The 27,300-nt window shown below is 41.7% G+C and overlaps 1 protein-coding gene across 1 annotated transcript in view; it reads right to left on the reverse strand.

The window, feature by feature from the left end:
* The window catches only part of grid2 (glutamate receptor, ionotropic, delta 2), a 543,340-nt gene that overhangs the window by 515,329 nt on the left and 711 nt on the right, over positions 1-27,300 (reverse strand). The gene's annotated exons all lie outside the window — the stretch shown is intronic.

Below are 27,300 nucleotides of genomic sequence, written 5' to 3' on the forward strand. Positions count from 1 at the left end.
GGTCGGCGGAAAAGTCACTTCCAACATGTTTGTCTTCTTCATTAAAGAGAAAGAGAAAACAAACGCATGAGGAACAACACAAGGGGAGACAGAGCAGCAAGTAGCAACATCCTGTTTGTGAGAGGAGGTAATAGGTGTTATGTGACATGTGGGCTTAATTTTGAGAAACACAAGCATTAACAATACTACTGGGATGAGATATGGGCTACCAATTGTATCAACCATGGTCTCATTTGTTCACTGCAATTATACCCAGGTGTCACAATTTGACAATGATATATGATGTCAGTGTTTCCCACAGAATTCGAATGTACTTGTGGTGGTAGGTGGGTTGGCAATGGGGGGGGTGCCTTTTTATTCTTGTATTCTCTTATATTGTCAATATATAGGCTAATATCAATAAAGGATCCCACTACCTGGATGGCTGAAAAATTATCTAATGTACTCCATTTTAAATAGTTCCATTTGTCAAACAAATAACTAACCTGTATATATCTAAAGTACTTTGTGTCAAAGATAACATAACTTAAAAATATAAACAGTGCTACACTGTTCTGTTTGTTGCTTGCTTTTGTCTACAAGGTGAAGAATAGAAATGAGACTCCTTTTACAGAGAAATCAGCTGTTCTGCCCCTCTGCCCTGCTGCATCTCTCTGTGCTGTCAGTCTCACCTGTATCTTTACATCGTTACATTACAGCCTTTGACATTATTATCTGCTCTGTTTTACTGCTCAGCAGCTCCTCTGGTCCAGACTGTCCTGCTCCTCCTCAGGACCAGTCCTTTTCCTTCTTTGAAAATATTTGTCAATATTAATCTGGATTGAGGGAGCAAACATTCAGAGTCAGAGTTAAAAAGTTAATATTAACGTTATCAGTCCACTCGGTGGATACTGACTAGCAGCTAGGCTATACAGCGTGCTAATCTCGGAAACTCAGCTGTATTCCGAGTAACGTTAACTGTTAGTTCTTCTTTTCGGGAATTCAGTTGGCCGTCTTCTTGGCATGGAAAAAAAATATCCATCACGCGTGTGCAGTGGGAGGCAAACAGACAGGTCCGGTGAGAGAGAGAGAGAGAGAGAGAGAGAGAGAGAGAGAGAGAGAGAGAGAGAGAGAGAGAGAGAGAGAGAGAGAGAGAGAGCGAGAGAGAGCGAGAGAGAGAGGTCGCGTGGAGCAATTAGGGGCTGAGCGAATCAATGCGCTACACGCAGTTTTACGATTATATAGTTTCATATAAAGTTTTCTGTGTGTGGGAAACCCTGGAGGGGTAACTTAGAGTGAGGGGAGATTGTCCACTAGTTAATCGATCGCGGATGGCGTCGTTCTCTCGGACGGATAAAAAAATAAAAATAAAAAATGCTAAAATGGGTCGCCAAATATACTTTGGCGGCCGTTAATATACCTGGGCGGCCCGCCCAAGTAAAGTCTATGTGTGGGAAACACTGGATGTTTAAAATGCTACATGCACCGCCTTTAAGGAAGGACAATACAGGGCAGTACAAGGACAAAGGGGAAAAAGATTCAATTGTAAACTTGTAGAAGGAGTATTCACTTCAGCTAGTTTGTATCCATTGTTGAATTTAATTAAATGCTTATTTGGTAGGGCAAAAGAACATGATCACAGTAAAATGGCTGTAAGAGGGTGCTTTAGCAATATGTTCCATTGGGTGAAAGTTTGAATTCTCAAGTTGTTCACTTGACAAGTTTTTCCACAGAGGCAATATTATCAGATATTATACCTATGAATGTTGTGGGATGTAGCTGTTTGCCACACTGACTGGAAAACAGCCCATACCTCGGTTCCTTTCCAGTTTGGCATTCAAAACATTTCTCTCTGGTAACATCTGCTAACAAGTAATGAAGATATCCCACTGATCCATCCCTCCCTTACTTTCTGCCCTGTAGCTGTTTTCACTCCATGAGCTATGCCAGAGGAGCATGTTTTCAATCTGTACCACTGCCTGTGTGAAATTATGCATCGTGATGGATTCATATGTTAAGGAATATGACAGCTCAGCTTATCTGCACACTATGTCCGATATCAGCAAAGTCCCCATCTCTCTCTCTCCATCTCTCTCTCTCCCCCCCCCCCTCTTTTTTCTAGCTGTGGTTTCATTTTTTCCCTTTTAACTGCTGGCTGAGTTTCATTGCTTTATTTATTAATGTAACCATGACATTTTTCTGAGCGACTATCCATGTGGGTATTACAAAGTACGAAAAGTTTTCAATTTAGAAAGAAATTGAAATGAGAGAAGTTTTCAAAGATAATGAAAACTAAAACTCTCATTGTTTCTCTTTATTTGAAGAACAGAGCTCATAAATGTCTTATGAGCATCTGTCTTATCTCACCAAGACCTGAATAAGAATTGGGATGAGTTGGTAAATTATATCTGATGCCTTTATATGAAAAAAAAGACCTTCTTGTAGCTATATATAACATATTATCAAGGACCTCACGATACTGTTCGATTTCAACACTATGGGGTCACACCATGATATAATTTGATTCAATGCTGCTGTAGTATCTATATTATATACAGTATACTGTGTATGACTGAAATTAGCTGTAAATTGATACAAATTATAGTGTGTGATGCAAACTATAGACACTATGCCAAGGGTGTCTCAGTCCCCAGATCTCAACCCAAAGACAGTGTTTCATGCCACCATCTACAAACATAAACATGACATACATGGGGTATAGCATTCCTCCAATAGTGTTCCAGACAGCAAAATCTATGCAAAGGCACACATAAGCTTTTCTGATAGCTTATGGTGGCCCAATGTCCTATTAAGACATTCTAGATAGTTATCTTTTATTAGAGCTTTAAATCTGGATATTAATATGCACATAAATGGACAGAATTCCAACTGGGAACCTACTGTACTATTCTAAAACATTTTGGATAAGGTTGGGAGGAATGTTTGCACATTCCTCCTCTCAGCCTCAAAACTCTTCATACAGCACATTCTCGCTGGAAGGCAAGCTAACAGTCTGGCTGTCAACTTGCCTGCTTGTCAGTATTAGCCGAGTTGTCAAAAATATGTCAATTCGCAGTTTTGCTCCATCATGAAACAGTGGGCGATTATATGCTAAGATACCTCTCACTAAAGTTGACGAATACTCAGTGTTCATTTGCCAATGGCTATGATGACGAAGCAGGTAGTTCCACATTCATTTTTATTACTGTTGACATTCTGGATGTATCATTTTAGTACTACATTGCTGCACTGTGGTTCAAACAATGTCAATGTGACACTTCATTGATCCCGTTACGAAATTCTCTTGTTGCTTGCCTCCCTCCACAAAGAGGTCAAAACGCTGAGGTCGGTTATAGAGCAGCGTCCTGGAGCTGGTTAGGATTAAGAGTCTTGTTCAAGGACTCTTCTGCAGGAGATTTGCTTGCCAACACAGCGGCTTGAACCCAGGTCACCCATTTGAAGGACAGTCTCCCTACTCAGTACGTCATCCTGCTGCCCACCCATGTCAGTATACCTTTAAAGGAGCTAATGCGTACACCCTGCATGTCGGAATTCTCTATTTTTCAGCCTAAACTTCACAGTGCACTGTCTTTTGCTGGTTCTGTCATTCATTCATTTCTATCTGTGTGAGAATTTACAACAAAGACCCGTTTCATCACAAAGTCTGGTGGGAAAAGAGAGAAAGAGAGAGACAGACAGACAGAGTACAACAGAGAGATGTGAGAAACACAGAGAGCAAGAGGGAACCTGGCTGACAGGTGATTACATTCCCAGCCGTGGCCTTTGATGACCTCAGACTGAGCCTATCAAAGAGGATATCAGACATAAAGACATGGAAAAGTAGACAAGTGGAGGTCTGAAAGACTGGCCTCTTTTTTGTTCTCTTTTCCCTTTTTCTCTTCCCTCTTCTGTCTACTTCCATTTCCTTCTCATTCTATCTCCATCTCTCCCCCTCCTCTTTTTCTTTCTCATTTATGTTTGCGTTTCAAATTGCAGTCTAAATGATGGAAAATACTGCTACAACTTGACATAACCCCTTTTGTCTGAAATAATGGGATGTTAAAACTCAAAACTCTCCGTTTAAATTTCTATTTGGTTAGTGTCATGATATGTCAGTGAGAGATACAGAGAAAGAGCAGACCCAAGAGAAAGAGTTTGAAGGTGGTAATGGTAATGTAATGAGAAACCATTCAGGGAGCTGTGAGTGTGTGTGTGTGTGTGTGTGTGTGTGTGTGTGTGTGTGTGTGGGGGGGGGGGGGGGGGGGGGGGGTATGTGCAAGGAATATATATGCATGTGTGCGCAGAAGAGAGAAGCAAAGAAAGTCTAACCCTAACCCAACAGTGAGAGACAAAGGGAGCGAGAAAGAGTAACACTGGGAGAATGCGATATTCAAATCCGAGAGGTTAGAGAGGTTAACATCTGGAAACATGGGAGTTGCCTGGGCTTTGATAGAGCAGTGACGGGATAAACAATGTGAGCAGGGAGAATCTATTTAAGACTACATGACGAGAATATCAGAATAACAGTAAGTCATCGGGTGTATTAGGGCCTGTATGGTTAATGCAGGAATTCAACTGTATATAGTATGAAGAATGAGTGAAGGTTAATGCGTCATTCTCAGGACAACACAGTTCCTTTTTCACAGCATAGCGACAAACACTGGATGTACTAGGGTTGGGCAGTAATACGGTAATACGGTATCCCGGGGTATTTGAAAATAGCAACGGTGTCCGTTTCATTACCGTCATAAAAAAATGTCTGGCAGAAGAAGAGGAGAGAGATGCCCAACCTGCACCCCCGAAAAAAAAGATAACTTTGGGCAGTCTCTTGCAAAAAAAAGCTGATGCGGCGGGCACGGCAGGTCCCGTCGGACTCGGCACCATAGAGGAGCGAGCAGAATCAGAGATGAATGCCTATTGTCGCGAGCCTGTGATTCACGGAGACGAAGATCCCCTTCTCTGGTGGAAGTCAAATGGAGCCAGCCGCTTTCCGCTGATGTCGAGGGTGGCCCGAAAGTACATGTGCGCGTGTGCCACAAGCTCACCATCAGGGCGGGTGTTCAGCACCGCAGGCAAAGTTGTAAGTCCGTTACGTGCCCTGCTCAAGCTGGAAAAAGTAAATACCGTATTTCCTCTAATAGTGGCCTGTAGTCAATTAAAAGCCGGGTCTCCGATAATGGCCGGGGCCGTGGTCGACACGAACAAATAAAGGCCGGCCTCAAATACAGGCCGGGGGAAAAAACTAGGTCAAAACCTAGTACATGGCTGGACCGTGTCCGTCTCCTCTCTCCGCCGCTGCCTCTCCACCGCGCCCACGGCCCGCATTGATCCTCCCGATCCAAGCCCCGGACCCCCGCCGAAATCTCGGCCGGATCACCGGGAACACATCGGTGCCCAGGTTCAGTTAGCTTCAGTTAGCTTCAGCTTACATGCAAACAACGGTGGATACTGGTAAACTCCTGGTGCCTGTTTGTAACTGTAGTTTGTAGTAACGTACAAGTGCCACAAGACGGCTCGGCCGGCGGAAGTCTCTGGAGCATGCCGTCGTCGATTACCGTAATTATCATAATGCATTGCAGTAACAAAAAAACGTCTACCTAACATACCGTAACAGAAGCAGATCAGAAAACAAGGAGGCTTCGTACTAAAATAGGAGCAAATATACTTATCAAACAGAGGGAATTAGAAATAAAAATAGATGACATGTTGTTAATTTTGTACATGTTTTGTTGTTATTGTTTCAATATTCTGTTAAAACTGGAACATGTATCACATTTTTGTCGTGTGAAAATCACAGTTGAAGTGCACTGCAGCCACCTTGTGGCGGGAAACGGTATAGCAGCGACTACATAAATTCATCATTTGGAATTGGCGGCTCCCTCCAAGCCATACAATGTGATTTTTAATCAGATGGTAATACCGTATACCGCGGGAAAATTTGGGGAAGGTTTAACGGTGTCAAAAATTGGATACCGCCCAACCCTAGGATGTACACACTACTGCACTACTGTGGGTGGCTAGCCTTGTCACGACACACTTATTGATTGCTTGTAATGTCCATGGTCTAGGGATTGAAGCGTGTTCCACAGTTTCTGATCAATCAGTTTGGTCCTGTTCCGATCAATAGGGATCGACTTCAACCACCTCCAAGGAACTTGTAAACTGGGCGTTCCCGAACTGTACGTGCCATTTTAAATTCGGAGGGAGTGAGGGCAAAACGTTCCCCAAAATTCTTTGCACCTGAGATCTACAGAAGCTTATGAGGGCTAAAAAACCTCAGGCATTTTCCGCTTTGCAAAAAACTCCTTGCCGCCATGACAGCCAGCAGTCTGTCCCATGTTTTCACTCTGCAATAGCTATTAATGGTTCTATACGCTTTTGTGTTTTAATAAGTTGACGTGTTTAAAGTTAAGTGTGTGTAAATTTGTTTTGACATACTCTTAAATGCATTTAACGGCTAATTTGATTTGATTTTTTTTGTTTATTGCATTTGATGTGACAGGTGCTTTTGAATTACAGAGCTGATATATCAAAATATGAAGAGAAAAAAAGGCTGTGGAAGCAACATTTTCATTGGGCTGAAAATGATGAATCAATCCCATAGTGTGTACCATTTTCCGTCAATTGTCGAGTGTAAGGCAGATTGAGCTGGCTCTTGTCATGGGCATCACACTCGATGCCAACGACAAGAGCCAGCAGCAGCTAGCTTGTATGTTGGCAAAGCAGGTAGCTGACAACACCTCATCAGGTCCCATTAATGTATTGCCAAGACAGATGAAGGGAGAGACTTACCAGCCACATGAATTTCCCCTCTGGTTTATGTTTATTATTTTGGGGTTTTTTTCATGTGACTGCTGGTTACACTTACAGGGAAGCTTCTCCAAGTTGGCTATGATGGCTCATCCATGAATGCATTAAGTGCAACAAGTGGCAATTTTGGAATTTTACAGTTGTGAAATTTTTTTACATTTTGCTGCTGCCTATTAAGAACTGTCAATATCATATATTTTATAGTAATAAATTACTTAGACGTACGAAAAAGTGGTTATTTTCATTTTTACCTGCTGGGCAAATTTTCTAGGGGCAATTAGAAGTCGGCCCGACCAGGAAAAAAAAATCTTAAAGTTGAACTCTGAAATGATATTCACCGAAGTATCTACAGCATCTGCCAAAACATTCACAGCATAGCAGGGTGTAGTGCAGGATCTCGCAACAGCAAAGTTGTCATTATATGAAATAAATGAGAGGCACACAAACAGAGAGACATCGCTTATCGCTGTTGCACTAAGGATTTCCACCCAAGGCAGCTGGCAAAGGCAGGAACCCAGCTACACCGATATGAGATAATGGTGCTAAAAGAGTTTTGTACTCTACCGTTCCTGTCGCACTCTGCCAAGGGCATTCCCCTCAGACTACAGTCACTATCCATTGCATAACAACCCAAAAAAGGTAGGCACACGGACCAAAAATACCCAACCATATGTCTTAAGGGCACAGCAGACACACGCTGTGGCTCAGTGGTATAAAGCACAAACCATGTCCTCACGATTTGTTAGTCCAAGATCTCTCCCAAAGTCATTCTCCCACTACATTCTGACTAATAAAGCAAAAAAACATTCTGTAACACAGCTAGTAAAACAGACCTTAAAAAAACACCCAGAGCCCCAGCAGTTAATGACAGGATCACTATAAATAATATCATTTGGCCCAGGGGGTTGATGGGTCCTGTTCTATAATTTCACAGATGTTTCACCCCAGGAAGCCTTACTGGAGGTTCTGTCGCTACACAATGGCTAACTTCTCACCTCTACTGCAGTCACACTCACACATACCACACATGCATTTATGTGCTCTAGGGCTGCAACTAATGACTATATTGTTATTGAGTCATCTGTTACTTTCTCAGTTGATTCATTATTCTAAAATATACAATATTTAATATTTACAATTTAAAAAAAGCAATTGGACATATCAGTTTATTGGCATTTTTCATGCAATAGACTAAGCCCAGAGCTTGTTAAATTTGGATTACAGACTTGCCTAATTATTGTAGTACACCTGTGGCCTGAGAGACAATTTTTAAGGTGAACTGAGAAACTCAAGGCAGCCGCCTCAGAATTTACACTGTGAAGGAACCGGTATCATCGAATACAGCTTTTTCGACAATGTGTCTAAGAACAGCAATTTGGCCATTAATCAAACTGCAATAGCTGGTGTTACCTTAACAATATTATATAATACCTATTACATAATATAATTACCTTGCTATATGATTATAATAACACAAAAACCCAATAACAAGCTAGCGAGCTAACCTAGCTTGAATAATTCCTGCCATTCTGATTTACTATCATGTGCCCAAGGATTTGTTTTTCTTTCCAGGGGTTCGTGCATGGCAGTTTCTGCTGTCATTTCAGCTTTGCACAGAGAATAAAACACCATATTATTTGTTTTTTGTTATTGCCATACTTTGGATGCTCTGGGTTTGAGATTTTTGGAATTTGTATTCCAAAATTGTTTGTCACAGCCAAATTGAAAACGATGAAAAATAAATCAACAAATACATAGTTGACATCATCAATAACATTGACTGCGTACATCTTTGGGCAAGAGGGCCCAGACTATAGGGAGGTATCTGTCTTTAACCTTGTTCCTTTTATATTTCTACCTACTGTATGTCCTGATATACTTAAGTGCTCAGAAAAAATAAAAAATCTGGCACATTGGCAAAGTGAAGTCATTCTGCCCATAGCACAAAGTGTGATGTGAGAAGCCATTACCGCTATTAACTGTTAATTCCTGTCAAAACAACGTGTAAAGTTCAAATCACTGCATCAACTCCTACCAGACAACTTGGAAGTAATAGGGATATGGGCAAATAAAGCTCATGAGATTAGCTGAACTTTTAAACATTATTTCAAACACAATTATTGCCTCACAGACAAGAGCAGCCTACATAATTAGCTGCTGGTTAGCCACTTCCCATTGGAATGCATAATGTTGGCTTGCACTCCACATTTAGTGTAACCTCTTGCTCCTACTCTTCCTCTCTGGTAAGGCTACATTTCGGCAGCACAGTAATTTTTCCCCTTGGGAAACTAAGGCCCATTATTTCCCCCTCCAACATATATACACAAACATGCATACATCCTTGCATACACACATAGACATACACTCACACACACTGTACACATGCACATCGACACCCATAAATATGCAGGCAGAATTTTATAATATGTTAACACACGCACACACACTCACATATTCTGTACACAGCACAGTGCACTGATATAACCTTATAGTACTCACATATACAGTATGAGAGCACGCACGCACGCCTGATTTGGTTTGACTGCACAGTAATGCACTGGGGTTAGATGGCTGTCCAGTGTGCATAACCCTTGGCAACTACATGGAGATGGAAAAATAAGACTGTCTGTTCTAATTTTCTGCTTTTCTGTTGAGCAGCATGGCCAGACAGGATGGCCTGCGATAGGCGTGTGTGTGTCTTTGTGTGTGCCTGCATGAGTGTGTACGTGTGTTTGCATGTGTTTCCAGGCATAAAGATTTGACTGCCCAGATCTCGCACTTCTAGTGTATACTGTAACTCTATTTATACATATAGACACACGCACACAAATACTGACTAACATTTGCAGTACTGCTATTATTCTCCCATATAACGATTCCTATATACCAATTCAACCCATTCAAACTAATTCATACTCAGTTTTATCAACATCATCATCATCATCATCCCTGAATCACAAAAGTTCACTGACAGTAACAGAGCGTCCTACAAGATTTTTCAAGTTTTCCCATAATACTGTAGTCTTGCTGTAATGTTCAATTCTTTTCGTTCAATGCTTTATTGACATTACATAGTACTCCATCTGAAGCCTTCTTACACACATACAGAACTGCAGTTACACACAACACAAATACAAAACACACACAAAGCAAACACGTTCATACTTGACCCTCAGCACACAGGAACATGCACATGTTTGCATTGTGTGTGTTTTGTATTTGTGTTGTGTGTAACTGTAGTTCAAAACAAAACAAAACACGCACAAATACAAAACACACACAATGCAAACATGTTCATACTTGACCCTCAGCACACAGGAATATGCACATGTGTTCGCACATGCACAAATCTCACAGTTCTACTTTGTAGTCCTTCCCTACAAAGTCAGTTACACTATGTTGACTTTGGACTCATGGTGCCATGTAACCATAATACAGATTAATCCACTCTCTCTCTCTCTCTCTCTCTCGCTCTCTCTCTCCTCTAAACCTTTCCTGAATTACAGCAGTGTCCTATTGTGCATGTCCTGTGCTAAGCTGTGCTAACTCCCCTGAGTGTGTGTGCGTGCCTGTGTGTGTGTGTGTGTGTGCATGCATGCGTGCAAGTGTGAGAGAGTGTGCATGTTTGTGTGTACTATAGTTTGTGAATAATGACACAAAGAGGAGATAGGAGAGGAACACAAATCAGAGTGACCTTTCCTTACAAGCATTTGCTGTGCGTACACAAAAAACACGTACCCACACACACTCACACACACAGACGAACACACACACACACGTGCACATGCGCACACATACAGACCCACACATATGCACAGGTCACCGGAAATGAGTGGAATTAATAGGACCAAAAACAACAATATCCAGGCGATTAGAGCTGGGACCTTCAGACTAAAGAGGATTTGCAGCTTAACTTTTTAAGATTTAGCTACAAGACTTATGCTCAGGACCACAGTGTAATTGAATAAGACATTTGCATAAGGATTACCAGTACCCAGTCCTAATTCTTTTTATTTAATACCACAAAGAGATATTTTCAGTCAAGTGAATAATGGATATAAATAACAAAGGTGCTTTAAAGTACTGTAAGCACACTCTCCCTCTCACTGTGCTTTGAAGGTTGGAGAGAGTACACAAGAGAGGAAGAGAGAGATTCAAATTCCACTCATTGAAAAATTGCCTTTTGACTAGACTGATAATGCTCAACGCAACTAGATAAGAGGTGATTTTAATTGAAGCATATTGTGCAAAAGGGTATTCTTTGTATTGTGTAAAAGTTTTTTAGTGTCCCATCTCTACCTACACAAACGGAAACAAATTCCCTGAAGTACAAAGCTTTCCCTGAAGCTATAAACACAGGGGCAAAGCTGCACTGCACACAAAAATATCCCATAACTTCTTCTTTTATTGAAGCACAATCGGCACGAACAGTGATGATTTAAGGGGGCGGTAAAAAAGGATTAGTACAAATAATTAAACGCATCCTCAACTTGTTAAATATAGATTTTAGGGAAAATGTGAGGGAAAAGAACAATTGACCTTCCGCTTGTTAAATATGAAACAATGTCTAGTTACTATTGAACAAATGGAAGTAATACATAATGCAGTACTTTCAAACAGTACTTCAAAAGACCTCTTCTCTTTCCCATACCCATTAAGCAACTCTTTTTTTTTGTTTGTTCGACTCCATCCTCTCTGCTGTGTCTGGATGCTGCACTAAATGTAGAAACTGAGTCAAGTGGCACGCTGGCACAGTGACAAAGCAAATGATCAGTCTAGACAAATATTTCAACTGAGAGACATATAAACTAGTGTAAAAGACTAAATGAGCGAGAGAATGACTTGCATTAATGAAGACACCAATGACGGAATAATCAGGAGCAGGACAGAGTGTTTTCATGGGTGACATTCAAGTGGCTAAGAGCGAGTGATCTCACATTCACACATTAAAAAAAAGCTGCAGTGATGGACATGCCTTGATAAGCTTGTAGCCACATGTGAAACCCCAGGAAGAGTAAATATTATCCTAGTAAACAATAAAGAAATAAACTGCAGAGTACATCTGATGTTGGCGATGATGATTGACAGTGGCTTTGACAGTTTTATTGAGATCTCTCATCAAAGGCTCTAAAAAAAATGATGGTGATGATGACAGCAAAAAATCTGTTTATATTACTCACTATTACTCTTTCAGAGCTTTTACTGCAGCTACATTTCTCCATGGAGGTTAATTTAGTTCACTGATCAATCAGCCAATCAATCAGTCAGTCAACCAAACAAACACACTCAACAGACTTCCCTGCATTGCTACATTATACATCTGTATGTGAAAGACTGAAACACATAGGCTAGGTGGACTGCCTATTCTCCTTTTCAAAAAGCTGCATCTCTATAAACAGGTCAATACCTGTCTTTTCTATCCAATAACTCAGTAACAGTAAGTGAATAAGTAGGTGAAAAGTGAAGCGGAGAGTGATGAAAGCGGTTAAAAAGTTAGAAAGTTAGTCTGCCGGTAGAGAGAGAGAAATAAAACTCAGAGAAAGTAAATGAAAGTCAGAAAAAAGAGGAGGGGGGATCCATAGTGAATCCATACTGACACTCCAGCTGAAAGACAGCCATGCCAAATGAAGATAGACAGAGGGGAGAGTGGACTGAGGCAGCAATTTAAAGTAGCTTAATGGGCAGATTGAACCAGGGGAGAGAGGGATCCAATGGATGTATTACCCTGAAGTGACCCTAAGCCCACTCATAGTGTATATATCTTTTCCAAACTGTTGTCTAAAGCCGTGAGCAGAGAACAAAAATACTCTCTGTATTTTCCTCTGAGTTTAAGAGTACATGTCCAGAGCTGTGCCTTTTTTGTAGCTGATAATGCTAGAAGCTAGGGGCATACACACACCTACACACTCCCCAAGTATTGCTCGTGACAGTAGTTTTGAGTTACAAGGGCTTAGGCATTAGTATTGGCTTTAGTGGTCACTCATGATGTTGCAGTCCGCCTTTTGTGTAGCACCTAGTACAAGAGGCTTGAGGGGAGGCAATAACTCTGGCTCTACTCACAGTGTACACTTTCTGTTGTCTGTAACAGTAGGCACAGCTAAGAAACTTTCAGTCTGAGGGCAAGCGTCCACTACTATGCATTTCTGAAGCCAATAACACAAGTAGCTGGAGAGATTACCCCACTGCTCGGCATATTCGCTAAAAACAACAACAACAAAAGAACCCTGAAACGAGTCAACAAAGAGGGGCAGAAAATAAACCTGAAGAAGAGGAACAGAGAGAGATATCTGAGTTTCCCTTTGATTGTAGGTCAGCAGACGGTTAGAGAGCCTGGAGAGAAGTGTGAGTGTGCATGTGTGTGGCGAGGGTTGCCAGAGGAGAGAGGTAGAGTCAGTGGAAAAGGAAAACAAGTGAAAAGCAGACACACGGGTGAGAGAAAGGAAGAAACAGAGAGCCCAGAGGGCTGTCCACAGCCAGACAGGTTCTAATGATGCTGTCTCAATAACAGATTCTATTGTGCAAGCAGCACTTGGGCTTGAGTGTACTCTCAAATAAGACGTTTCTTTAGGGGTTCTTGGTTTGTGATCATGAGGGAAATACTTGTGTGCGATGCAGAGCAGTTTTTTGATTTGGTTTTCAGTGGCATACAGAAAGATGGTTATATGTAGCAATGTAAAATGCTTAAAGGTGAGAATAAAATCATGTTTCTTCATAATTATAGTATAACTGTTTCTCCTTCCATAAAATAGAGGTGCTGCCAGACTGTCTCAATTTCATTAGTGTTATTTTCAGTATTGAGTTTTAATGTCACATGGTTTAAATATGGATTCAGAGGCCTTTGCACTCTGCCAAACCAAAACTAGTGGGGAACATTTGAGCATATTTCAAATGATTTTTAATCAATATTCTTGTTAATACTAGAAATGTAAAGGACAAGACATAGGCTCAGGAGGACAGCTGATGGAGTGTCAGTAGAACAACAGCAACAACACACAGTAATCATGATGACTCCCACTGTTCCAGCACTGACTAACACACTGTCTAGTATACAGGCTACTTCATAAGGGTCAAGGTGTACCACACGCACAGCAACAGTCAAACAACACTGTGTTTTACAAGGAGCTGCCTACAGGAGCTTCCATCAATACCTGTAATCTCGATTCTATAATAGTCCAGCAATCCTGCAATCAGCACATAAAAATGCTGCCACAGTCAATACGTTAGCCTCCCTGACTCTCCCTATGGAGATCATTGCTGTAAACAACAATGAAGTTCTTATTCAACTTGCACTGTTAAATAAGGGCTAAAAATGTTGTGAGCAATTACAAAAGTTGTGAATTATGCCACACCACACTGGGGGTGGCTGAGATACAAGCAGGTGTAAATTCATCAAGAGCTACACACACACACACACACACACACACACACACACACACACACACACACACGTGTGCTCCAATCAGAAGATGATAAATACATGTAAGTGGGAAAATATATCCTATAAATTCTATGCCAAGGTCCAAGTTGCTTGTGTGTGCGTTAAAGTATTTCAACTGTAAATTAGACCATAGGAGTTAACATTTGAGACATTCTACTGTACACACACATATAGGGATCTGCACGCAAATAAGCTTATAACTATGTGAACTGTCTACAACCCCACAACCGTTACTGTTTACTCCATCGCATTCTTATCACACAGCGCTGTCTGCCTGACCAATGGAACTGCCTCTAACCCCTCACTGTTACTGTCTGTCCGACCTATTTATTATTACCTAATGCTGTTTGCTCAGTCTTGCCCTGCATACAATGTCTGTACAAATCTTTTCACACTACATTACTGTGTGTAGTGTAAGGATCTAAGTCCATGTTGTACCACTGTACTGCTGGACTCACTCCGACCGCTGCAACCTAAGCTACTGCATGCCACACTGCATGGCTGCACACAGAGATAGTATGACTTCTGTAAATATGTAGAGTGATAAGTATAGTCCACTGTCCAGTGTTTATACTTCAGTTTTGGTTCTGAGTTCTCATTGCAGGATCAGTTCCAGTAGATGTTGCAGTTTAAGAATGGCTCTAATTTGGATATTTGAAACATGACATATGGATAATAATGCTGTAATTGCAATGGGAATTGTTATTTTGGGGGTGGAGGCTAGGCAATAGGTCCAGATGATGGATTTTCATTGTAATTAAATTTTTCTATCTGTGGGGGCAGTTTTACAGCTGCACCACAGCTAAATTAATGTAAAAGGAACCACTGATTGTCTTTTGTATGGTGTCCCCTTGCACTTAATGTTTGGTCCTATTGTCCCTGAGCAAGGTGTGCCAGTATGTACTTATATCACAATGTGAGCTGTCAATGTCTCTGCACCAAGACAAATTCATGTGCATTTATTGTACTTGACAAATAAAGCGAAATGCATGTGAGCACCGATGTACATTCACACTCACACACATAGTTGCACCCACGCTCTGAAACCTTTAGATGCAATTTCAATAGTGTAAGTAACCCCAACAGAAACTCATGTGAAAGTGAAAACACTGACACATTCATACTTCAGTTACACTGTGGCTACAGTGGTTCATCTAATGAGAAGTACAGCTGAGTAGAGAAAATGATTCAGACCATCCTGGCTATGACTAACACACTATTGGCTTAGCTGGGTCTGTTATGGTACTACAACACACCATTAACAAGGAGGATGAGGCGTTTCATAATCCACTATCTATTAAACTCTCCCCTTTTCTGTCATTTCTAATTCAAGAGGTTGAATCATAGCCACAATACATTCAGGTTAATATAAATGACGAGCCACAGTAATCTAAAATTGTAGGCCTGATACGTGGTGAACACATTTCATACAAAGGGGGAAAGACAGATGCTTTTTCCATCCATACATATTTTCCCTGAACACAAACAGATATTACTTGGTAAAATATGTAATAAGTTGGACACACCAGTCCCTCTCATACTCCCTCAAATCAGCAGAAAAGCGTGTAATGCAACAATTTTCAACACCCATCATTGGAGTACCATATACACATGGGGATTAAGTGTCCTTCTGCCTTATGGGGTCCTGTTTACCCCTGGGGAACTGTGCTGGCAAACCTTTAATTAGTGATGGGTGAAAGAGCAAAAATGGTCAATCCCTCTACATCCATAGAAATGTCACACCAAGGAGTCGAAATTTGAACCACATTCAAATTTCAGCTCTTTCTGATCTCTCCCACTCAATTTGTTGATTTTCTTTTTCAGACCCTAAAGGAAAACTAGACCGAATGCTGTGATCCAGATGGGCACATACAGGCAGCTTGTGACACGATGCCAAGTGTGTCAGACAAACAAACAAACAAGACATTACGATTCCACGACAGTGATTAGCAAAATGTTGAACACCCCTCAGTTCCAATGCCTGTTTTTGTAATCACTGACAGCATATTAAACATCAAGGGGGAGGCGGAGAGAGAGAGAGAGAGAGAGAGAGAGAGAGAGAGAGAGAGAGAGAGAGAGAGAGAGAGAGAGAGGAAGGGGAAACAGTGAGAGTAAAAGACATGGAGAGAGGAGAGCACAATACAGGGGAGAAAGAGAAGTAGAGGGGAAGGAGAAGAGATATCAGAGAGTGAATGAGAATGAAAGTGAGAGACAGAGAGAGAGAGGGAGGAAGGGAAGGGAAGCATAGAAGCAAAAGTTCAAAAAAATTGAGAAAATGGAATAGAGAGAGCGAAGGTGGAGAGAAAATAAATGAGACAGTGAGTGTGAGACCGAGACAGAGAGAGAGAGAGAAAGAGAATAAATCTGAGAATGAAGGAGGGAATGCTAGAGAGGGCTACAGTGAAAGCAGAGGAGAAAAGTAGGCTTGACTGACAGCAAGTACAGACCAGTATAGTGGAAATTCACTTGGGACTGGGTCCAGATTGAAATGAAACAACCAATATTCAACACACAAACACACACACACACACACACACACACACAAACATACACACACACACACACCAAGGGCTCACAGATAAAGATAATACCAACTGTGACCACAGAACAAGCAAATCTCAACAAGGTTCTCCACAGTCCCTCGGTGCATTTTAATGTCCTATTTGAATTCCAATTGGGCACTGTATATTGTTTAAATTTTAAATTTTGTTATTTTAGTGTAATAGTGTTTAAGTTAGTGATTGTGTTTACATTCCACGCGCCAGGTGGCAAGAGCTGGCTGTTGGCGTCAGCTGTGTTTCCCATGCACGTGTTGCAGTGGCTACATACAGTATTTGTTCAGGGAAGCTATTGGCATTTTTATTACATTAATAATTTGGTTTCTCCATGTTATGTCAACAGAAAAATCATCACGAGAATTGTAGAATAGTTGGGTCACATTCAAAAAGAATTAAAGTTACAAATGTTTAGCAAACTGCAGCCAGCTAGCTAAGAATAATTTCAAAACACACTGTAAAAGGGCAAATGTGAGACATAATTTGTCAGACAGGGTTGCAAATCTTGACAAAAAGCCCTACCTCTTTGGAGATAATGTATGTACTTCCAGTAGTATAAATCCAAAAAAACATGAGATTTTCCCTAGATATTGACATGAGTTGTCAATGGATTAGTGGATTAAATGGATTAGTTATTTCTGAATTTGAGAAGACGATTGTAGGAGTTTTGTGAAAATCCGGATCTAAGTTGTGATGTAATTAGCGCTTCTACATCCTTTATTATTATTTAGATACTGCTCAGTAAACCACAAGCATGATTTGTGATGAAGTTTGACAGTGTACTGGTATAGAGGAGTGAAGTGTCTCGCCCCTGACTGACTGACCTGAATCTGTCTCTTGATGCTGGAAGGCAATGAGGCTTTGAGATGTTCAGGCACGCATGAGTCTCGGAGTGTAAGAGAAAATATTAATAAGCATGACACAAAACACAATAAATCCTATTCATTTAAACTTGTAATTAGCTAGTTGCACACATTCTCAGCAGCAGTCTGGGGGTCAGGTAGTAATGGTGATTGCCTAAACAGCATTAACTCTGACTTCACACCTACTTCATCCTTAAGCTATCAGCACATCAGTTCTCACCTACTCATTTACAGAGTGGAATGGCAGTGTGTGGCGTTTTTTTTTTTTCAAGATTGCTTTCATGGCATTTTTTTATTTGATATCCAAAAAAAGCACATTGTGGAGAGTAACAAGAAAGCTAATAGTTGAGTGCATCCTTGCATGCAATTGTGTGTGTGTGGGTGGAGTCAAGCTGGATTCAAAACCATGACATCGCGTGGCACGCATGCACCCACATTTGAAAGGTTGTAGTACAACAGAGTTCACCACTAACAATCTCCATCCATCTTTACTGTTCAATGAATCATTTAAGAATGAGTGAGGCAAGAGGAATGCGGTTGGTTTTAAAAGACTGACACGTGTGTATGCGTTTGCGTGTGTGTCGCTGTGTGCTTAATTTTATGTGCATGTGCGTGCACATTATAGAACAAACTTGCCAATGCCATGCTTTCCCTGTTTTATGGTGCTATGAAAAGCAGCCTGCCCATGGTTGGCTTTAGGGCAATGATGCAGAGGAGAAAGAGGCACTGCCAACAAATTAACTGTGGAAGCTGGCACAAACACACACACACCCACACCCATAAACAAAGGCATTCAACCATACACACAAACACAAACTCTGGACACATGTGCTCACAAACAACCACTTTGAGATGCATGTCAGTACAGGGAGCAAGCACTTTACTGATTGTATGAACACACACACACACACATGCCTTAGATGCCCACACAAATATACACAAACATATAGTTTACACAGGCACGCACACACACCAAAACCACTCCCAACACACGCACGCGTGTGTTGGGCAGTGTGCTTTCTGCCCTAGTGAAACATGGAGCAGATTGCTGGACAGCCAAGATATCGTTTGTGTCAGGAGAGAGAAAGAGACAAAAAAACTGAAGATAAAGAAGCCAATGACAGAGAGAGAGAGAGCAAGTAGGAGCAGAGGTCCATGAGAGATATGGAGAGAGAGAGAGAGAGAGGGAGAGAGGGAGAGAGGGAGAGTGAGTGAGAGAGAAAGAGGAGGGCAGCTGTGGATATGCACTCAACTGTAAGGAGACTTACACTCACATACGTACATATATGCATGTATGCAGCAGAAACGCGTACACGGACACACTCACACATGCACACACATACACACAACTGACAGTCATGCTAGTCTTCAGTCCTTGGCAAGAAAATTCTGCTTTCCTTTGAAGTCTCTCCCATCATTAGCATGACGGTATAGACCTACTGCACACCGACCCCTTTTAGGCTCATTGCATACAAATACAGAGAATATCACTCCACTGAGTTTGTTCAGCATGTTTGTGTTATGCTCCTTTCTGAATAATAATTGTCAAATAGCATAATGAATTCTTTATATACTAGTGTGAGGAACTGATAATGGAGCGCTGTAAATATTGTCAAATGTCACCGCTCTGGTTTTAAAATAAATTGAAATGCAGAACATCATGTATGTGTGCCTCAGACTTAGAATCTAAGCACAACCAGTTGTACAACCACAATCACATACTGACAGCAAATGCAAACTGTGTATATCACAGCACAGAGTTCATGTTAACAAGATTTCAATACCCATCCTTGGAGTATGTTGGTGCCTATACATTGGGGTTGCTGAAGGATGCACTGTTGGTCTGTATGGAGGACCAAACCAGCAACCCTTCAGCTACTGCATGGCCTCCATAACCAACCAGCTTTTCTGCCCCCTTACAGGGAATTATGAGCAAAAACAAAAGTGGAAAACACTCTATTTTTAGGGTGTTGGGAGTTTTCTTCTTGATAAATGAAACTAAATTAATTTAAAATGCAATTTAAATTATACAGAGCCATGCAGAATGTGTGCCCTTTCTTGTTTCATATTTTGAATAAGCATGCGTGTGTGTGTATGGTGCTTATGTGCTCACAGAAGGGGTTTAAGTCAAATCTCTACAAAAAGCAAGCTCACACACTTGTTTTGGGGAACAACACAGGCTCTTGTCCTCAGATGACATTTTGTTTGTGTGTGTGTGTGTGGGGGGGGGGGTCTGTGTGTGTGTGTGTGTGTACAGCATACATGCAAACAAACATTACAATCATTCAGGGACAAGGGACTGTGTTGAACAAGTCCTTCCCAGGCCATCTGGTCCATTCTACCTGCACCACTCGCCTACATCTGCAGTCAGTCTCAGGCAAGCAATCATGCCTCTTCTCACAGCTACCTGTCAGTCCATCTCAACCTCACATACACATACTGTCTCTCTCTCTCTCTTTTCTCTCTCTCTCTCTCTCTGGCCTGGTTAGGGGTTCTGCATCAGTGGCCAGGTACAGGCGTCAGAGCTGCTGTCTGTCTCTCTCCTTCACAAGAGGCTGAACACAGTCTCACATACACACACAACACATACATACAGATGCTTGTTGTATGTTTGCATCACAATGAATCACACGCACATGTACATGCGCATAACGCACAAACACTCAGGGAAATGTGAGGTGCTAGATCTCCACGGTGGAAGATAACATGGACCAGCACATCTGTCAACACTCATAGATACATAACTCAAAATGATATGAAGTGTTTAATATACGCTGCCTAGAAAAACCCCCCCCCCCCACCCACCGCAACACACACACACACACACACACAATCAACCCACACACACAGTGCATAACCACAGCTTCATGTACACATACACTTGCATAAACACAAACACAGGACACATTACACTTACACAAGCACACACACACACACACACACACACACACACACACACACACAGAAGTTGATAGTTCTAAAGAGGAAGCGGTGTTGACAGCTGTGAAAGTGGTAGACAAAACCAGGCAGGAACAGCCATTCACACACACTGAGATGTTTAGAATTCCTTCTCCATGGAAAAGACCAGAATAGCACCAAAGCCAAAGAAAAACCAGGCCATGCCAGGACAAATCTCTCCCTCTCTCTCCCCATCTCTCTCTCTCTCTCACTCACACTCTCTCTCTTCATCTCCCTCCCTCCCTTCTTCCCTCACCCTCCACATAACAGAAACCTCTAATTCTGCCTTTCAGCTTTCTCCCTCTAAATGACAGAAATCCTTCTCTCTCTCTCCCTCCCTGATCCTCTGAAGGACAGAAATCCCCTTCCCTCCCCCCCCCCCACACACACACCTTTTAAAGAACTAATAATCTCCCTGTCCATCCCTCGCTCCTACCCTCATTACCTTGACTGAACTGGGAGTCCAAACGATAACACAACTTTTCCATCTCTCTCCCTCTAAATGACAGGACTCTTCCTTCTTTCCCTCTTTCCTCCCTCTCTTAACCCGCTGAGTAACGACTTCTTTCCCTCACACACACAAACAAGCACATGTGTGCACTGTGTTGCCATCTGACTTCAAGCTGTTTATAATTATGCTATCAGTAGTGAATCACAGGGATTACAGCCATCAGCTTCATTATTATTGGCCTCAGTCAGGCCATACTGTTTTACCAAGTCAGTAACAGCAGGAGACTAAGAATTAGACTACAAAGACTAAAAAGCTATTGAAGCCAGATGAATGGAAATGTGACATTATTAGATATTTTAATATTTGTCATTTAATATGTTTCAAAATTTACAGTTTTTGTGTTGAAAGACACTGAAATCTAAGGGAAATTCTGACTGAAATGTTTCCAAGACTCATTACTGTAATAATTCAGCAGATATTTTGCATATCATTAGTGATGCTGCTCATGCAAATGTTTGGACTATCTTGTTTGATGTGCATCCCAGGTGCAAGAGTGAATAGATTTTTGCAACATATTGTAATATTAAACAAATGGTCTATCTGACTATGTAATATCTAACATCTATGTCATCTAACATCGATTGTCATTTGTGATTACAAGAATGTTGTCAGCCAAAGTTTGCATGCTAAACAGTATCAGAACTGGAGTGGAAATACGAAGGATCCATAATCTCCGTATTTAGTCTCATGATGTCACATTCAACAGCCAAATTCTGGAAACACACATGGCCTTGCTGATCAAATTTCAACAAGATTAATAATGACACACACACACACACACACACACACACACACACGCCACTCCACCTCCTTTTTGGTGCAGAAAATCGAGCCCCAAATGTTTTGTGAAGTCCTTGACAGCATTATCTGCGATTTAAAAAATGACTGCAGAGGTTGCACGGTGTGTTGGATCAAATCCCTCCAGAACCTGCTCTCCTGTGTTTCCTCTACTTCTCCCTCTCATTATTCCTACATTGTCACTGTGAGGAAGTACTTGAGGAGTGTTGCACAGTCGCTTTTAAAAATGAGTCTAGAATAATGGATCTAATTTATCAATATTTCGATGAAATGCTGGGCCAGAACTTGTTTTGGAAAAGAACCACGCCTGCCAAATGGTTTAAAAACTCAGCAATGTCTAATTTCCATATGAAATGTTCTCCATTGCATTTATTCAAAATGTGTTCCGTACAAATTCACTGGTGTACTGCAAGATAAATGAGGGCTATTGACTGTTTCACTATGACTTAGGGTAAAATAGATAAGGCCTAAAGGCTGAATGTAGCTAGTCACAATACAAGGTATTATATTATATTATATTATATTATATTATATTATATTATATTATATTATATTATATCAGAAATGCATATCCCACAGAGACTGGTCATATACAAATGATCACCTGTTTTGGACTGATGAAAAACTGATTGATGATTACAATGCACTACTGATGGTTCATTTTTGAAACATTTTCAAGTCAGGTTTCTACAGGTTGATGACATGATCACATTCTGACTGACAAAGGCCAGGCCAAAAATACTTGTGAATATGATTTTAATCTTCTGAATTAGCTGAGCTGCACTTCCGTTATTCAATGTGCAATCTATATAGCCTCAAAAGTGTTCATTGCTTGCAAGATAAGCTGTCAGGTGATCATAATGTTGTTTTTTCCCCAGTGTTTAAGATTTTTTCAGTATCTATTTTGCCCTGATCTAGCCAGGAGCAAACAAGCGAGACAGAGACCGTAATAGCAGAGGCGTCTGTAATGTATGTTTGTAATGGGCAAAGACATCATGCTACATGAATTATCTATCTCATATTCGTTTCAATCTCTCTGTGTTTTCCATGCCCTTGGCATTTGAATTGTGTGAACAGCTATGAATGATGTTAATCTCAAGGCACGGACCAAGCATTAATACTCGCAAAGTACAGCCAGGAGAAATTCAATATGATCCCTCAGTGATTAGTATCAGAATGGCCCTGCGTGTGTGTAAGAGCGAGAGAGAGAGAGAGAGATAGAAAGAGAGAGATAGAGAGAGACAGACAAAAGAGAGAGAGCATGTGTGCCAACGTACATGCGTTGAACCAGGGTGAACCAGGCTGACTTTCTGGCTACTTTCCCCTGGCTTTGCTGCATGGTGAGCCAGTAGATGCACTCAGAGACGCAGCATGGCTAAAAACCGGGGTGACTCTGAAGGGAGGACTAAATCTGGCAACATAAATCACAGTGACTTTCTGAATAGACCTCATCAAGAGCACACACACACACACACACACACACACACACACATACATATTGGCACATTCTCTCCATCTCACCAACTCTCTCTGTCTGCCACTCACACACACTCACATTCTCTCTCTTTCTCTCTAACACGCACGTGCAAAATCCATACGAATAGCCCTCATAAAGCAGAGGGCCATTGCCATGCAGCGCACGATGCAGCGAGGGCCAAGAGGCACGCGGGCTCCCCCCTTCCATCTGCATGCTGATCATTAGAGAGAGAGAGAGAGAGAGAGAGAGAGAGAGAGAAAGAGGGAGGGAGAGTTTGAGAGAGAAAGAAAGAGAGGGGAGAGAGAGAGAAGAGAGAGAGACGGGGGCGAGGCAGTGGTGCCAGCTCCCCAGCAGCTCAATCACATTTAATGCCTGCATGGCGCAAGATGAAAACGTCTGCCGGTCGCTGCCGTTAACATCACTGGCATAACGGCAACACCAGGAAAAAGAATGGCGACAGGTTTGTAGTATAGACAGCTAGAAACGGTAGATGATAACGACACATAGTCTTATTTCTCCCGCTTTCGCTCGCCCCGCTTTCTCTCCGTCTTTAACTTCCTGTCTCCCATCCTTTCTCCCTTTGATATGCATCTCTCCTCCCCTGTTTGTCTCTCTCTCTCTCGTTCCAACTTTAGCAGCAACAAAGAGATTAAAGAGGGATTACTTCTGACATGTCAATGTGATGCGGGTGCTGGATATAGTACTTTTTTCTTTTTTCTTTCCTGTGCAGTCCTGAGTCAATATGACACACACACATAGGTCAGACTCAGCAGTGTATGAGATGCAGGAAAAAGGGTGTAAAAAGAACACAAGGTCTGTAATATAATTTATTTCCACTTACAAAATTCTGAAATGTGGAAACCATAAAACTACTGCAGCTCCAACCTCGTATTTTTTGTTACAGTATGTTTTCTACTGCCCTAGAAACAATACCATCATCTGCGAAAAAACAATAATAATAACAAAACTTAATGCTCTTTCCTGCACTTGTTTCCATTGTAACCATACACTAGTTTGTCTGCCATTTCCAAGGTTTGCTGAGGAGGTGAGGAAGACGAGGGATAGGTGAGGGAGGGAGGAAGGGAGGGGAGAGAGAATGAGAAGAGAGTAGTGTTGTTTTTGGGGCGATAACCTTTTGTTGTGATTCAAAGTACTTGCGGCTAGCAGGGAAATGAACTATTGATTAGAAAGGAGGTGGAGGAGAGAGAAAAAAAGCACACGACTGAAATCACACCAACCAACCGCCCACTGCTTCTTTATCCTGGAACACACACACACACACACACACACACACATACACTCACACAGTTGTTTATCTAGGAAAAAATAAATGGCTAATAATACTCTAGTCATACAGAGTAACTAACCAGGAATAAATTCAGACAACCTATGAACTACATGCTGCTTTCACTGTCTACTCTACTAATTGGGCACCACTCACTGGCCTGGTTTCCACTACAGGGTCAAGGAGGGATGGCTGGGCTTCCTCATTATCCATGTCACTGAATTTACCCCTCAAACATATCTGGGATTTGTATGGATTATGTTGCAAACTGGAGGTGTCTGGGCTACTTCTGTAAATCCCATGCTTGTGGAGGCTCATTTTACCCACTGACTGGTCTAATATGGTCTAACATCTCTATCCGTCTTCATATCTATCTACCTGATCTATCTCTCATATAGATACAGACAGAGAGACAGACAGACATACTGTATATATACATACATTCATACATATAGGCCATAACCTTGTAAATCCCATTCATTGAGCCACTCATAAATCTACTTAACTAAATAATATGCTAATGAGGCAAACACGGTTAGGTATAGCATAATTTAATATGTGTTTGTTCAGTCTGATTTTAGACATATTACACATGTTCTTCATGCTAGCTAAGTCTAGCCAGCCAGGATCATACAGCCATGCAACAGATTGAACTAAGTCAAAATTACACGCTTTAATTACACAAAGCTTATCTAATTATCAAGAATGTAGCCCCAATAAGCAAATATATCAAAACCATCGACCCAGTTAGCTTACATATTAAGAGCCAAGGCTCAGTTAGTCTATGAAGAACCCGGATCCTATTAGTCTGTATGAAGAAGTTAGAGCCAGTGAGTCAACACATCAATAAACTACAGACCCAGTTAGCCTTATATATAAAGAACCGAGACCCAGTTAGCGTACCGATAAAGAACCTTGACCCAGTTAACAGAAGCTTACAAGAACCTCAGTGCAGTTAGCCTAAATAGCGGAGGATCCCTGCCTGAGACTCGGTAATCCTAAAAATGTCTCTTAGCTGAAGGATTTTAGTCATTTAGCTGCGGCTCTCTTATCCAAAGCGACTTACAGTGAGTGAGCAGTATCTTGCTCTGAGACACACGGCTGTTGCTGGGATCGAATCTTCCAGTTAAAGAGCGGTCTGTCTAACTGCTGGGCTACACTGCTGCCCCAGTAAGGCCAGTACTGTAGACCCAGTGGTTCTCAAACAAAGCGATGCCTACTCGTGACCCCCATCACAGGTTGCATATGCAGAGTGGTGAACAGTTCGCCCAAAAATATATTTTCTTTTCAGGTCATTTAATTTGATTATCAGAGGAGGCCAAGAGGCTGAAAACGATTAAGTATTTCATAAGAAAAAAGCAAAAATTTGAGAAAAATCTGAAAAATGATTCATCATAATGAATCTGTATGCATTCTGTGTCAACCTGATGTGACATTATAGGACTAGGCTACTGTGCATTTATGACAGATTCTACTCGAGCCTACCTACTAGACTGCACTGCAATTTCTTTAACTGCATTTGAATATCTTGTAACCTAAATTCAGGGATCTTTGGGAGCCAATAAAATCACTAGCATCATCTGTAATGTTTGGTTTCCACATTAAGAAGTTTAAATTTGCTTTGTTTGGCAAATTGCCTGGATTATCCATTGTCTGCAAATTGGATAACACACATTCACTGTCAACTTAACCCGCATAAATCCCATTCATTTGGCCAAACTGCTGTCATATGTCAGGCCCGCCAGATATGAAACATCACCTTGGTCTGCAGCCCAGAAAAGACCTAGAACCGATCCAGCTCTAGGCAGACTGCAGGCTCTTCAGGTAGCTGCCAAACTGGCCTGGGGTCTGTTCTGTAAATCAGCTGGCGAGGGTCTAACTGGATCAAACAGCAAGGCATTTAGCGGGCCAGTTCTCCCGTATTGGCCGCAGCATAATGCGGCGGGTTAGATTGGTGTTCTAATAATGCGCTGCATGTGTGCCTGCGTGTGCGTGCGAGCGCGTGTTTATGTGTTTAAATATGGGCGCAATAATCTGGGCCATACACATGCAGTCAAAAACAGTTTTCTGCGTTCAACACGGACAGGTGCTTATCTCGTTGGTGGCAAGTGTAGTCAGTGCATGTGTGTGTGTGTGTGTGTGTGTGTGTGTGTGTGTGTGTGTGTGTGTGTGTGCGCGTGTGCCGGTGTGTGCGTGTTTGCCACTCTCATCCGCCTACACACTCTCTCTGGTCTATCGCCCATTCGAGGCCACCGAGTTGTCCAACGATTATGTGTGCCCACCACCACCTCGCGTCCTCATCCTGCAAGACACGCTCTCCAGCGTCATTCCTCTCTCACTCTCTCTCTCTCTCCTTTGACTTCACCATGCACAACCTATCGCCGGAGCCGGAGGAGCTGCCACACATCGCCTGCAAGAATACGTTCCCTGATGTCGAAATCACACTCAACACAACAGTGGCACACTTTGCCGCTGGTGGTGGAAGGCAGGGAGGAGGTATTAGGACATAAAATGTATTTTCTGGCAGCGTAATACGGTGGAAGGTGGTAATGCAATTGTGCTTCAGGAAGAGCTATAAGTAGAACATTTTCTACCGTCCAGAGTAATCCCTGTGCCATGCTGGGCA

Source organism: Centroberyx gerrardi, chromosome 8 (assembly GCF_048128805.1).
Source record: "Centroberyx gerrardi isolate f3 chromosome 8, fCenGer3.hap1.cur.20231027, whole genome shotgun sequence".
Lineage (NCBI taxonomy): Eukaryota > Metazoa > Chordata > Actinopteri > Beryciformes > Berycidae > Centroberyx > Centroberyx gerrardi.